The following is a 14,324-nucleotide window of genomic DNA, read 5'->3' on the forward strand; positions in this document are numbered from 1 at the left end:
TTACACAGCAGTGTAATATTTACGTATTTAGTGGCCAGTTGTGATGAGCAAAAATAGTAACCCATACTGGGTCTGGATTCCGACGTTTCCCCTCATCTTACAGGAATTTATGGTATATGGTACAGGTTTCCCTCCCCTTTTGCGAGTTCAGTTTATGCAAATGCCCTGTTATGCAGTGCCTCATTTCTATAAGTAATTCTGTTTATACGAAATAAATTTATCATATGCAGTTGGTGAGGTGTGCAAAATGTATGGAAAAAACTTCTGTGAAATTAAGTGTTGATGGCCAGATTGGTTAAGCTTAGTACAGCTGCCATGGGGCTAGAATGCATCTACTGCATGAAGTGAGGGAAGCCTGTAGTGTTCGTTTACACTGTTCTGACTTTTGTAAATACTCTGGTTAAAATTTGATATTCCCTTTTATTTTGAAGGTAAGAGCTGAGCATGAGAGGATGGCTGTTTCATCTCATGCTAATATGCTAAAAACAATAGAGAGTAAGCTTCCCATCAATTTAATTTATGCATGTATCTTTGCATGAGTGATCCAACTTCTTACAAAGCCTTCAAATAGGCTCTCTTGAGTGTTTATTGTCAGTGACACACTGATAAATGGAAAACTTTATACTATGGTTATATACCATTACCTGCACTTAAATTAATGTGGTAAATAATATTGTGTAAGGGGGAAATCCCATATTTTTGTTTTTATTAACGGTTTCAATTTTTTTTTTTTTCATTTTGTTTGTAGTTGCTGAACCGTTTATTGCCAGAGGCATAAATAATGAAGGGATGTCTGTGGAAGGAGGAAATTTTGTTTGTTAGGAGAAATGGGAAAATTTTTCATAACAAAGGTGTTAGTCAATGGGTCTGGTTAAAAACTGTAGGCCCTGGTCACTCAAAATTATAGACCCCGAAGATAGATATTTTGTCTAATATAAGTTGAGCAACCCTTATCTGAAATGCTTGGGGCTGGAAGTGTGTCGGATTTCAGAATTTTTTGGAATATAATGAGAGAGCTTGGGGATGGGACCCCACGTCTGAAGACGAAATCTAACTATATTTCATATACAGCAGGGCCTCGCTTTACGGTGTTTCACTTTACGGCTTTCCGCTAATACGGTCATTTCAAATTATGACCAAAACTCGCTATACGGCTCCCCCCACCTGACTTTCTAATACGGTCACCGCGCCCCACCCTGTTTGTTTACATTCTTCGTGAGCTCAGTAAGCACTAAGTCTCTCCATTTTGTCTGGAAACTCCAAAATTTCAAATGTTTTTAAAAGTTATTTCATATTTTATATATACTCTGATAATTATACTTATGTATACCTGTACTTAAATAAACTTACATACTGTGCTGGCATGCAGGTACACATTAAAATCAGTAAGAGTGTCTTATGTCTCCAGACGTCATATTAGTAATGATGATGATAATCATCGAGTCTCATTTAAATGTCGTATATTACGTTAAATACACATTTTCATTAATCCATCTATGATATTTTTTCAAAATTATATAATAAACACGATACATAACATAAAAAGATGATAAATACACCCCACAATAGAATAAATAAACATAAATATGAGATGTGGTAGCAGACAACTTGCACAAGTGACGCCATATTAGAAATAATAATAATAATAATAATCACCGAGTCTCATTAAATGTTGTATATTACGTTAATATACACATTTTCATTAATCCATCCATGATATTTTTTTCAAAATTATATAATAAACACGATACATAACATAAAAAGATGATAAATACATCCTACAATAGAATAAATAAACATAAATATGAGATGTGGTAGCCAGATAACTTGTACTAGTGATGCCAAGAATAACATTTTCTCTAATCTAACATAAGAGAAAATGTGTTACTGGGGGTAACTGTAGAAAATTATTCCTTTCGTATGTATGTAAGTTTATTCAGGTATACACAAATACAGTTACATAGATTATCATACATAACAACATATGTGTAGAGAACCTAGGATAACCCAAAAAAGTCAGTGACTTATTTCCATTGCCTTCACTCAGAGCATCATTTCTTCTCAAAATGATGTTACATGAGAATGAGAGTGTTCTTCTTTATTTATTCTACCGTATCAATGTAGAGACAACCTGTACACAATGTAACTTGTACACAAACCAGACGTGTACACTTTGTTTACAAAACTTACCTTCGCCTGGTTTGTTTACATAACTCTGCACCTGTACTCTCTCATGCACTCATTCTTTCTCTCTCTCATTTATTCGTTTTATCTCATTTACTTACTCCTGACCCTATATTAAGACTACAAATATTTTAAGGTAAGTAATGAGTGAACTGTATATACATTTTATCGCTCTGGGATGCTTAAATATCATAGAATTGTATGTGTGGGTGGGGTGGCCTGGTATGGTAGCCTGGCTGACTACCATACATACCACACTTGATTTCTTACAATAAATACTACTTGTCTCACCCTAGATTAAGACTATAAATATTTTAAGGTAAGTAATGAGTGCACTATGTGTGTATTGTACTTTGTTATTGTTTTTTGATGCCTGGTTCTATTGCTAACTTAATATATGTTAGTGTAAACTTGTTATCTAGTGTTTGTATGCATTTGTAAGTGGAAAAAAAGGGTGTTCCACTTTACGGCGGTAGCCTGGAACCTAACCAGCCATATAAGTGGGGCCCTACTGTATAGTTTATGCACACACACAGATCGAAAGTAGTTTTATACAATATTTTTAGTAAATACAATATTTTTAATAAAAGCAGCACAGGATCATTGGATAATACCTGCAATGGCTGTTAAAAAACAAACAGCAGCAAGCTTTCAATCTCCACCCATGATATCATGTTTTGATTTAAAGGCTACTGTACACTATTTTTTCTCATCACTGTTACCATAGGGGTATCTGCAGGCCTTTTTGACAGTTTTAAGAATATCTTCACACCACTGTGCAGAGAATAGGCACAAAACATATGGTAATCACAGTGAATAATGCACATAGGTCTGGCAGTGATGACTGTTGGTAATGAACTAGGGCCAACAGAATGTCAGAGCCCCACCTGGGGTATGTGAGGCCATGTGTTGCAACTGCTTGGGTATGCAAAGACTTGCACAATGCCTAATAGCCTCCTCAGAGCCAAATGGAATTTTCCATTTGTGGCATCGTGTCAGCTTTCAAACAAAAAAAATTGGGATTTTGGAGCTTCTCGTATTATGGATAAAGGATACTCAACCTGTACTTGTTTAAAGGCCCTGGGCACTGCCCAGTGGATAATCCAGGCTCAGATCTGCACAGTGGAGCTTTTGGTCATTTGGCTGAGGCCTATGGGCTTATCACTCCATCCCAGAAAAAATTTGATATCACGTATGCTTTAATTAATATATACTTCTTTAGTTCTAGTAATTATTTGTTTTTGCTTTCATTAATAAATAATTATCAATACTGACCCCAATGTGTGGGTGTATGTGTTGTACTTTTTAAACTTACCTGGTTGGCTTATTTGGTAAGCATAATTTTTGCCAGCAAGTAGTGTGTAAATTTATTGTTACAGTAATTAAAAAGAAATCAACCTGAACATCACAAAATTAATAGTTTAATAAACTAAATTTAGGCTGATCTTAGGTTGGTTGGGATTTAATTATTCTACATTTCAAGTTTATTTTAGTAAGATTAGGTTAGATTGGTAAATTACTTGTCACAAAATTATATATATGCACATGTTACATCAAGTAAAAATGTCTATCAGTGCAGATGATAAAATTTTGATTGCTGTCAACAAACCTACACCTGATATACATGCATTAAAGTGCTAAATATATTTTGTGAAGGGATTCAGGGAAACCACTTAGCCAAACTTGAGTCCTGGAAATGAGAAGTACAATGCCTGCACTTTAACCCTTTCACTGTTGGGACCACTGATTCTAAGCTCTTGTTCATTGTCTATCAATTCATAAAAAAAAAAAAATTATTTTTTTCTTATGAATCGATAGAGAATCTTTTCCTGATGGTAATGACACCATTAAAACGAAATTTGATGGAAAACTTACGGAATTATGCTCTCGCGAAGTTAGCGCTCTCAGCGATGTTTATACATCGCCGATTTTGCCCACTGAGCCCTATTTTAGGCCAGTTCCATTGTTCTGGTCTACCAAACATATAGCTATTTTGCTAGAACTCCATTTGTTCTATCAATTGAGTAAAATAAACTGCCCATTTACTGATTTCAACTACCCAATAAAGTGATCAGAAATTGGTAATTTGGCCAATTTCATACACAAATCAAGTAAGGCCAGTTTGAAAACAGGGGCCAAAATAAGCAGTGCAGACATTCATAGCACTAAAATAACATTTTCTCTGTTCATTAGTCATGTCTCCAGGCCCCTCTTATATTATGCTTGCTCTCCATTTTAAATTTTTATTCACACAAAAAAATAGAAGATTTACTGTTGTGCAAACTACTGCATTATTGTAAAAATACTATAAAATCACTGTATTTATGAAAGCATATTATACCCACCAGTTGACGTATATTGGACGTGGTGTGATTTGTTTACTTTTGAACATCAGCAGAAATCGAACATTTCTGCTACTTAGAGCTCAGTTGCAAGGTACATGTACTTTTAGTCTGAATCATTCAAAATCATCTCTTTTTCTGTAATATATCTTCCATTCTATCACATGAGACCAGGGAAATGAGAATAGTACATCCATAAATACCATACGAAAATACACCACGAAATCAGTGTTTTAAACCTAAAACATGGTTGGAGTTTTTTTTTTCTCACTTTGCACTGCATGTTGCAGGATTTTTTTTTATACTGAGCACACAGACTCATTCTCTCACATGTAGGCCTACTAGCTTTGTCCCACCAGATTTGAAGGTGCTGGAATTTTGGTGTAGTATTACAGGACTGACATTGGCTCTCAAGCCGTAATATTATGGGACCGACAATGAAAGGGTTAAAGAAGGGGCTTGGGATATTGGCACTTTGGAGAGACTTCTAAACTGTGTATCTGAGTACCCCTGCAAAGACATTGATTATGTATGAGTGATGGTGAAACTTTTGAATGATGATAAAAGTTTTTTCTTTCTTTTTGGTATTTAGCCTTTCCATTTTCCATACAGTACGAGTCTTTTGTGTGCTGTAATACAAAACATTGACCTCTGCAGGGTTCCCTGCTTCCATATTTCTTAATTAAGGGGGTTGGGTGACTACAGACCCAGCATCCAGAAGAAATTTTCCAATTCTTTTTTAAAAGGAAGGAAGGCTATTGTGTTTAGTCGATTGGCTTTCTTCTGGGCTGTGTCACTCACATTTGACAGAAAAGCAAAATAATGGTTGGTGGGAAAGACAGTTATTGACACATTTGGAGAGTTAGCAACTGTGATTTATGCACATAACATTTTGTAAAGAAAATTGCGGCTGCTTCTGTCATCATACACCGACAAATGCTACAGAGTTAATATAGAACAAGTACTATTTATTCACCGTCAAATGCTACTCGGTTAATTCAGTACAAGGAGTACTGTTATCTTACTGCAAGTGATGAGCTAAGAGAATAATCTAACTGTATAATTATTTGAATGAGGATTTTTACATTTTATCCCTTAGCTGAATCATTGAAGCTTTTTTTTTTTTTAATATATTAAAGGCATCAGTGACCTAGGAATCATAGATAAAAGGGGGTCACTGTCCAAACGTAGATTTACGTTCACTCTCGCAGCGCTCCGAATATTTTGAAAAATAATTTTTTTTTTTTTTTAAATGAAGAGCGCATTTTTAGAAATGTTATTGGACAAAAAAAAAATTTAGGGCCAGTACTTACCAAGATATAAGCCTGCAAAGTTCTTGCTAAATGATGAGGTGTCGGCAACATGGAGCACTGCCGCTTGCAGAAACAATAAACATTTATCATTTTTTTCCAGTACTTTTAAATTTTTTGTTGTTTTCATGTTATGATAATGTTTTGTTGCAGATCTTTTGATTTCATTGCCAATTCTTGTTGAGACATAAATATTTGGTACTGAATTAGTAATCACACTGTCACACACACATAATCATACTGATAGATGAATTTGTACACCTGGTTCAATCACATACTATTGTTTACATATATATACAAGGTATTTACAAGTCCCATTTATGTTTCTAAAAGTCCACCACTGTATGATACTCCAAGAAGCATGGATTCATTCAGAGTGCCACCCCACATTGCTGACACATGTATTGTGTGTCTTTTTGCACTTGGGGTCGCTGTGAGTGTAAGCACACACAACACACTTTTTCTGAGAGTACTTCTTTGGAGTAGATGGTAATGGTATCAGGTAGTGACAGTTAGGGATTATTTGGTCAGGCACTTCCCCCTCCTCTTGTGAAGTGACAGGTCGCTGTTGTGGGGTGACAGGTCGCTGTGGAGTGACAGGTATAGGTGTGGTACCATACTTTTTCGCTATCTGCTCGATAACATTGAGGGCGAATTCTGCATATCGTTGTCGCTTCCCTGTCTTTATTTCATACATATTGAAGGTATTGAGCATTGCAATGTCTACAAGGTGGAAAAACACTTTTATATACCACTTGCGACTCCTTCGCACACAGTCAACAAACCCTTTCATCATGTCACACTTGTCAACTAGTCACATATTGTTTGTATAGTCGATGACGGCTGCTGGCTTTACAATAGGTTCATTGTTGTACTTGCTCAGTCTGTTTGTACTATCTCGTTTCTGTGGATGGTTGACAGCAATGTCACGTCCTGTTTGTCATGCCACGTCAGTGCCATGATGTCATTGGCATGAAACGCTTGCACTACACTTCCTCCAGTGAACCTTGGCATATGTTTTCTACTTTTTCTCACTGTTCCACATATATCATTATTTTTTACACATAGGAAATCAGCAAGCATAGGACTTGTATATCAGTTGTCTGTGAACAATGTATGGCCCTTGCCAAGGTGTGGCTGCATCATCTTGCGAACAACATCACCAGAAATGCCCAACATCCATCTGTCGTCGAGTGTGTTTTTCCCTATGTAGATAATGACATCCAACACAAGACCAGTCGCACATTACAAAGAGTTTTATACCAAAACGATTACGTTTGCTTGGTATATATTGTTTGAATGACAGTCATCCCTTGAACAGAACCAAGGACTCGTCAACAACAATATTCTTGAATGGATAAAAGTAGGCACTGAATTTTTGCTTGAGATACATAAACAATTCCCTGATTTTGTATAGGAGGTCATTTTGGTTTGGAGTATTCCTGTCTGAGAAGTGCAACATTCGTAGCAACAGAGTGAATCTATTGCAGGGGAGGTGGTCACGGAAGTCTGGAGTACTGATGAAGTGGTCTGTGCTATATTGTTCTTATAGGTGTGTGGCATAAGCATGATTGTGCCAAGGAATAAATTCATTTCATCCACAGTTGAATCTTTCCACCTGCGCAGCCATGACGATTCTGAAACGTCTATGTGGTCCATTGTGTTCCAGTAGTACATATTGGTCTGGTTAACAATCAGGCTCATTATCGGTTCATCAAAGTACATGTATAGTTGAAAATAGTCTAACTCTCTAGACTCATTTGTGATGGGACAATGTGGCATGATGCCACTTCCACTGGCATCAAAATTGAAAGGTTGTGCCGTGAATGGTGTACTTTCTGTCCATTTTCATTCGCGATCAGATGTTGCAGGGTGGACTTGTGGCATGGGGCGTTGGGGAGCAGGAGAGGGAAAGGGAGTAGAGACAACACATGGTTGAGGGGGTGCTGGGCAGTCCTTTGTCTGCCCACCCACTGTGCCATGAGGTTCAGGCACCATGCCACCAGCCTCATCTTCCTTCATCCCAGCATACTCACCTTCATGATCACTATCACTAGCTGGGGTTTTGGATCATTACCTGCTACCACCCTTGCCACCGACTACATATGGCACACTGCCTGAACGTAGGTTATGACACCTATAAGTACATTTCACTGGGGAATAATGATAATCACTGTTACTTGACGAAACCTCTATGGGCATAAAATCGATTTCATCATCATCACTTATGTCACTTTCACCATCGTCATCACCATAATGCAAGGAAAATGATAATTTCCTCTTGCAGAGTTGCCTTTGGGTAGTAACACTAGCAACCCCAGAGGTACTTGGCTGAGGGTCTGGTATGGCCACACTGGCCACCCCAGAGGTAATGGACTGAGGGTCATCTGGGTTATCATCAGTAGTTTCACTAATTCCTTGAACATTAGTGGCTATATCAGTGTCAGATTCACTAACCTCACGTTCTGTTACACTTTCCGAGAATAGCAGTGTTAATACGCTGAGGCATGAGTGAATAATTGGAGTGTGCCATGATGTTAACCCAAGATGGAGCTGAAACTAACTGGTGCTACCATGCGGTACCCCAGCATCAGCGAATCTTTTCACTCTGCGCATACTTAGGGTGCAGACCCATTCTCTTTTGTCTAGGAGATTCAGGCCTATCGTGCCGAATTTGAAGGAATGAAAAATAAAACATTGATCTACGTTCGGAGCGCTACACGTGCAAACGTAGGTCTATGTTTGGACAGTTTAATGGTTAATTGGTTTAGGCAACCCATTATCTACATTTGAGTTCTGGAGGTGGGAAGTACAGTCCACTTGGAAAGTTCGGTGAGAATGTTGTGATTTGGTGGGTTATCATTAGAGCATAATGTTTTGCTGGAAAGAGAATGGGAGTGAGTGATAGTGTATGTATTATCTTTTCGTCACCCTTGGAAATTCCTGGTGGCACTGTGCTTTTGGGAGATTTTGAAGAGAAGCTGCAAGGGGTGGTGGACAAATTTGGGAGGGTATGTAAAAGAAGGAAATTAAAAGTGAACATAGGAAAGAGCAAGGTGATGAGGGTAACAAATGAGCAAATTAGGTAATGACAGATTGGATGTCAGATTGGAAGGAGGGAGTATGGAGGAAGTGAATGTGTTCAGATAATTTAGTGAATTGGATTTGTAGGTTGATGGGTCTATGAAAGATAAGGTGAAACATAGAATTGATAAAGGGCAGAAGGTGGATGGTGCATTGAGGCATCTATGGTGAAGAAAGAATATTAACCATGGAGTCAGAGGGGAATGTATGGGAGTATAGTGGTACCAACACTCTTAAACGGGTGTGAAGCATGGACTGTGACTATTATAGTGAGGAGGCCAGAGGAAGTGGAGATTTCACATCTGAGGACTGTGTGGTGTAAATATTGTGGAGAGAATTTGTAGTTTGGAGATTAGAAGGTGTGGAGTTACAAAAAAGTATTATCCGGAGAACTGAGGAAGGGTTCTTGAGGTTTGGACATATAGAGAGGATGGAGGAAAACAAGATGACTTGGAGGGTGTATAGTCTGCAGTGGAGGGAAGGTGGGATAGGGGTCACCCTAGGAAAGGTTGGTTGGAGGGGATAAAGGAGATTTTGTATGCAAAGGGTTTGGACATCCAGCAGGAATGTGAGCTTGTTAGACAGGAGTGAATGCAAGTGGATTTTGTACCTTCCTCACTGTTCAACAGTACTGGGAGCAAGGTAACATTTATGAAGGGATTCAGGGAAACTGGCTAGCTGGATTTGAGCCTTTGAGGTGGGCTCACATAAACCTGTTGGATGTCCAAGATCCTGGCACTCAAAACCACCTTTACTCCAACCTCCAACCTTTTCTAGGATGACTCCTACCCCTCCTTCCCTCCATCCCCAAATTTATATGCCCTCCCAGTCATCTTATTTTCCTTTGTCCTCTATTAATGCCCAAACTACCCTAACATATATACAGTAGGCATCACAAATATGCATTCCCATGACAGATCACACAAAATGACAGTGCTTTTATTAACCTATTTTAAATATATAATACTGAAATATGTATGTGTACCTCACCTAAGTTAGAATTTTGAGGATTGCACTTCATAAGTTTCCTAGGCACTGATAGGGTTAACTTGTGGAGGATAGAATACTCAATACAGTAGGGCCCCACTTATACAGCAGGTTAGGTTCCAGGTTACTCCCAGAAAGCTGACATCGCTGGAAAGCAGAACACCATTTTTTCCACTTATAAATGCATGTAAATGCCAGATAACAAGTTTACACTAACATGTATTAAGTTAGCAATAGAACTAGGCATTAAAAAACAACAAAAATACACACACAGTACATTCATTTACCTCAAAATATGTAGGGCAGTATTTAATATAGGGTAGTATTTACTGAAAGAAGTCAGGTGTGGTAGCCCTCCTGTCCACCCAACCCACCCTTAATATACTATGATGCTTAACCCTTTCAGGGTTTCAGCCGTACTAGTACAGCTTAGGCACCAGGGTTTTTGACGTACTAGTACGCCTAAATTCTAGCGCCCTCAAATCTAGTGAGAGAAAGCTGGTAGGCCTACATATGAAAGAATGAGTCTGTGATCAGTGTGCATAGTATAAAAAAAATCCTGCAGCACACAGTGAGTAATGAGAAAAAAAAAACTGACCGTGTTTTTGGATTAAAACAGCGACTTTGCACTGTATTTTCCTGTGGTATTTATTGTTGTATTCTAGTTTTATTGGTCTCATTCTATAGAATGGAAGACATATTACAGAAATTGAGATGATTTTGACTGATTTTACAAGGAAAAGTACCTTGAAATTGAGCTCAAAGTAGCAGAAATGTTTGATTTTTACCAAAGTTCAAAAGTAAATAAATCATGCTAGGCGTCCAATACACGTCAACTGGTGAGTCTAATATTCTTTCACAAGTGCGCCGATATTATTTATACCATTTTTTACACTAATGCAGTAGTCTGCATAACAGTAAATCTTCTATTTTTTGTGAGAATAAAAATTCAAAGTGGAAAACAAAAGAATGTAAGAGGGGCGTTGGGACATGACTAATGAACAGAGGAAATGTCATTTTAGTGCCAGGAATGTCTTTCTTGTTTATTCTGGACCCTATTTGGAAATTGGCATCTTTTGAAATTTGTGTGAAATTGGCAAAATTGCTAAATTCTGACCACTGTATTGGATAGTTGAAATCGGTAAATGGGTGGTTTCCTTCGCTTGTTCAATAGAAAAAATGAAGTTCTAGTGAAATATTCATGATTTTTGTCGACTAGTACATTGGAATTGGCCAAAAATAGGGCTCAAAGTGGGCAAAATCGCCAATGCGTAAACATCGTTGAGACCGCTAACTTCGCGAGAGCATAATTCCATAAGTTTTTCATCAAATTTCATACTTTTGGTGTCATTATGATCGGGAAAAGATTCTCTATATTTTCATAAGAAAAAATAATTTTTTTTTTTTAAATTTGGGCGGCCCCTGAGAACAAGTCTCTGAGAGGGCCTGTCGACCCTGAAAGGGTTAAAGCTCCCTAGAGTGATAAAATGCATATACAGTATGCTCATGACTTACCTTAAGGATCCCTAGCTTTATTGACAAGCTATTTACAGGTTAAGGATTCCTAACTTTATTGGCAAGCTAAGAGCTGTTACCTACATCAGCTCATTTGAAAGTATTTTTATTGTTATGAGACATACAAGTAGGGAACAGGATAAAGTTGGAGCCATCTGTGGGCCAGCATTTTCATTTGATCAACTGACTTTATCTCGTTGACATCATTATGCTGTACAAATGTGTTCCAGACTCCACTCATCCTGGGAATAAATGATCTCAGACGGAGTGATGTTCTGGAGAAGGGTACAGCCAGAGTGAAGTTGCTGCTTTCTGCCCGTCTTGTGGCATAAAAGCTTGTTTCACGCTGTCCTCGAAGTGGATCCAAGTGTGGTACTTTGACAACATTGGCCATGTACATAACAGTAAGGCCACCCACATCCCTCCTATGTTGAAGGCTCTGCTGAAATGACAGATCTATCCAGGATGGGTCCAGGCGAGAGATGAGACGCCTTGCTCTGTTCTCTACTCTGTCAAGCAGTCGCAGATGAGAAGGGGGCAGGCGAACCAAGATAGTGGAGCATACTCAAGGTGTGAGCGTACTTGTGCCTCGCACAAAATCTTGCAACCCCTGCTGTCAAGCAGATGCGAGATGCGGCGAAGTGCTCTCTCTGTCTCTGTCTCTCTCTCTGTCTCTCTCTGTCTCTCTCTGTCTCTCTCTGTCTCTCTCTGTCTCTCTCTCTGTCTCTCTCTCTGTCTCTCTCTCTGTCTCTCTCTCTCTCTCTCTCTCTCTCTCTCTCTCTCTCTCTCTCTCTCTCTCTCTTTTTTACACAGGGTTTGACAAGGTTAGGTTAAGGATTCCTATCTTTATTGACAAGCTATTTACAGGTTAAGGATTCCTAACTTTATTGGCAAGCTAAGAGCTGTTACCTACATCAGCTCATTTGAAAGCATTTTTATTGTTATGAGACATACAAGTAGGGAACAGGATGAAGTCGGAGCCATCTGTGGGCCAGCATTTTCATTTGATCAACTGACTTCATCTCATTGACATCATTATGCTGTACGAATGTGTTCCATACTCGAGTCATCCTGGGTATATGATCTCAGATGGAGTGATCGTTCTGGAGAAGGGTACAGCCAGAGTGAAGTTGCTGCTTTCTGCCCATCTTGTGGCATAAAAGCTTGTTTCTGTCTCTGTCTCTCTCCCTCTGTCTCTCTGTCTCTGTCTCTCTCTGTCTGTCTGTCTCTCTCTGTCTGTCTGTCTGTCTCTCTCTCTCTCTCTCTCTCTCTCTCTCTCTCTCTCTCTCTCTCTCTCTCTCTCTCTCTCTCTCTCTCTCTCTGTCTCTGTCTCTCTCTCTCTCTGTCTGTCTCTGTCTGTCTCTCTCTCTCTCTCTCTCTCTCTCTCTCTCTCTCTCTCTCTCTCTCTCTCTCTCTCTCTCTCTCTCTCTCTCTGTCTCTCTCTGTCTCTCTGTCTGTCTGTCTCTGTGTCTCTCTCGCTCCCCCTCCTCTCTCTCGAGTTCTATGACAGGGTGACAACAGTAAGGCAAGAGAGAGAGGAGTGGGTAGATGGCATTTTCTTGGATTGTAAGAAGCATTTGACAGTTCCACACAAGATACTAGTGTAAAAACTGGAGGACCAGGCAGGGATAACAGGGAAGGCACTACATTGGATCAGGGAATACCTGTCAGGAAGACAGCAGCAAGTCATGGTGTGCGGCGAGGTGTCAGTGGGTGCCTGTGATGAGTGGGGTTCCACAGGGGTCAGTCCTAGGACTGGTGCGGTTTCCGGTATTTGTGAATGACATGACGGAAGGAATAGACTCCGAAGTGTCTCTGCAGATGATGTGAAGTTGATGAGAAGAATTCAGTCGGATGAAGATCAGGCAGATCTACAAAGGGATCTGGATAGGCTGCAGGCCTGGTCCAGCAATTGGCTATTGGAGTTCAACCCCAACAAGTACAAGAGTCATGAAGATTGGGGAAGGGCAAAGAAGACTGGAGACAGAGTACAGTCTAGTGAGCCAGAGACTACGAACCTCACTCAAGGAAAAAGATCTTAGGTGAGTATGACATAAGGCACATCTCCTGAGATGCACATCAGCCAAATAACTGCTGCAGCATATGGGCGCCTATCTAACCTAAGAACAGCATTCTGCAATCTTAATAAGGAATCGTTCAGGACCCTGTACACCGTGTACGTTTGGCCCATATTGGAGTATGCAGCACCAGTTTGGAACCCACATCTAGCCAAGCACATAAACTAGAGAAAGCGCAAAGGTTTGCAACAAGACTAGTTCCAGAGCTAAGGGGGTATGTCCTACGAGGAGAGGTTAAGGGAAATCGACCTGACAACACTGGAGGACAGGAGAGAGAGGGGGGACATGATAACGACATATAAAATACTGAGAGGAATTAACAAGGTGGACAGACAGAATGTTCCAGAGATGGGACTCAGCAACAAGGGGACACAGTTGGAAGTTGAAGACATGGATGAATCACAGGGATGTTAGGAAGTATTTCTTCAGTCACAGAGTAGTCAGGAAGTGGAATAGTTTGGGAAGCGACGTAGTGGAGGCAGGATCCATTCATAGCTTTAAGCAGAGGTATGATAAAGCTCATGGTGCAGGGAGAGTGACCCAGTAGTGGCCAGTGAAGATGTGGGGCCAGGAGCTATGACTCGACCCCTGCAACCACAACTAGGTGAGTACAACTAAGTAACACACTCACACTCACACTCACACTCTCACACTCTCTCAATCGCACTCGCACTCACTCTCTCTCACTGTCTTTCTCACAAACACACATACTCACTTAGATATGCACATTCACACACGTGGATAATGTTATGCAGTGGTACCTCGGGATACGATCAGCTCCTAACTCGAACAATTATGTAAGTGTATTTTTATAAGTGCTTTTT

General features: G+C 39.6%; 1 protein-coding gene across 17 annotated transcripts in view; it reads left to right on the forward strand.

Annotated features, from left to right (window-relative positions):
• The window catches only part of LOC128694998 (constitutive coactivator of PPAR-gamma-like protein 1 homolog), a 224,507-nt gene that overhangs the window by 125,010 nt on the left and 85,173 nt on the right, over nt 1-14,324 (forward strand). The gene's annotated exons all lie outside the window — the stretch shown is intronic.

This window comes from Cherax quadricarinatus, chromosome 35 (assembly GCF_038502225.1).
Source record: "Cherax quadricarinatus isolate ZL_2023a chromosome 35, ASM3850222v1, whole genome shotgun sequence".
Classification (NCBI taxonomy): Eukaryota; Metazoa; Arthropoda; class Malacostraca; order Decapoda; family Parastacidae; genus Cherax; species Cherax quadricarinatus.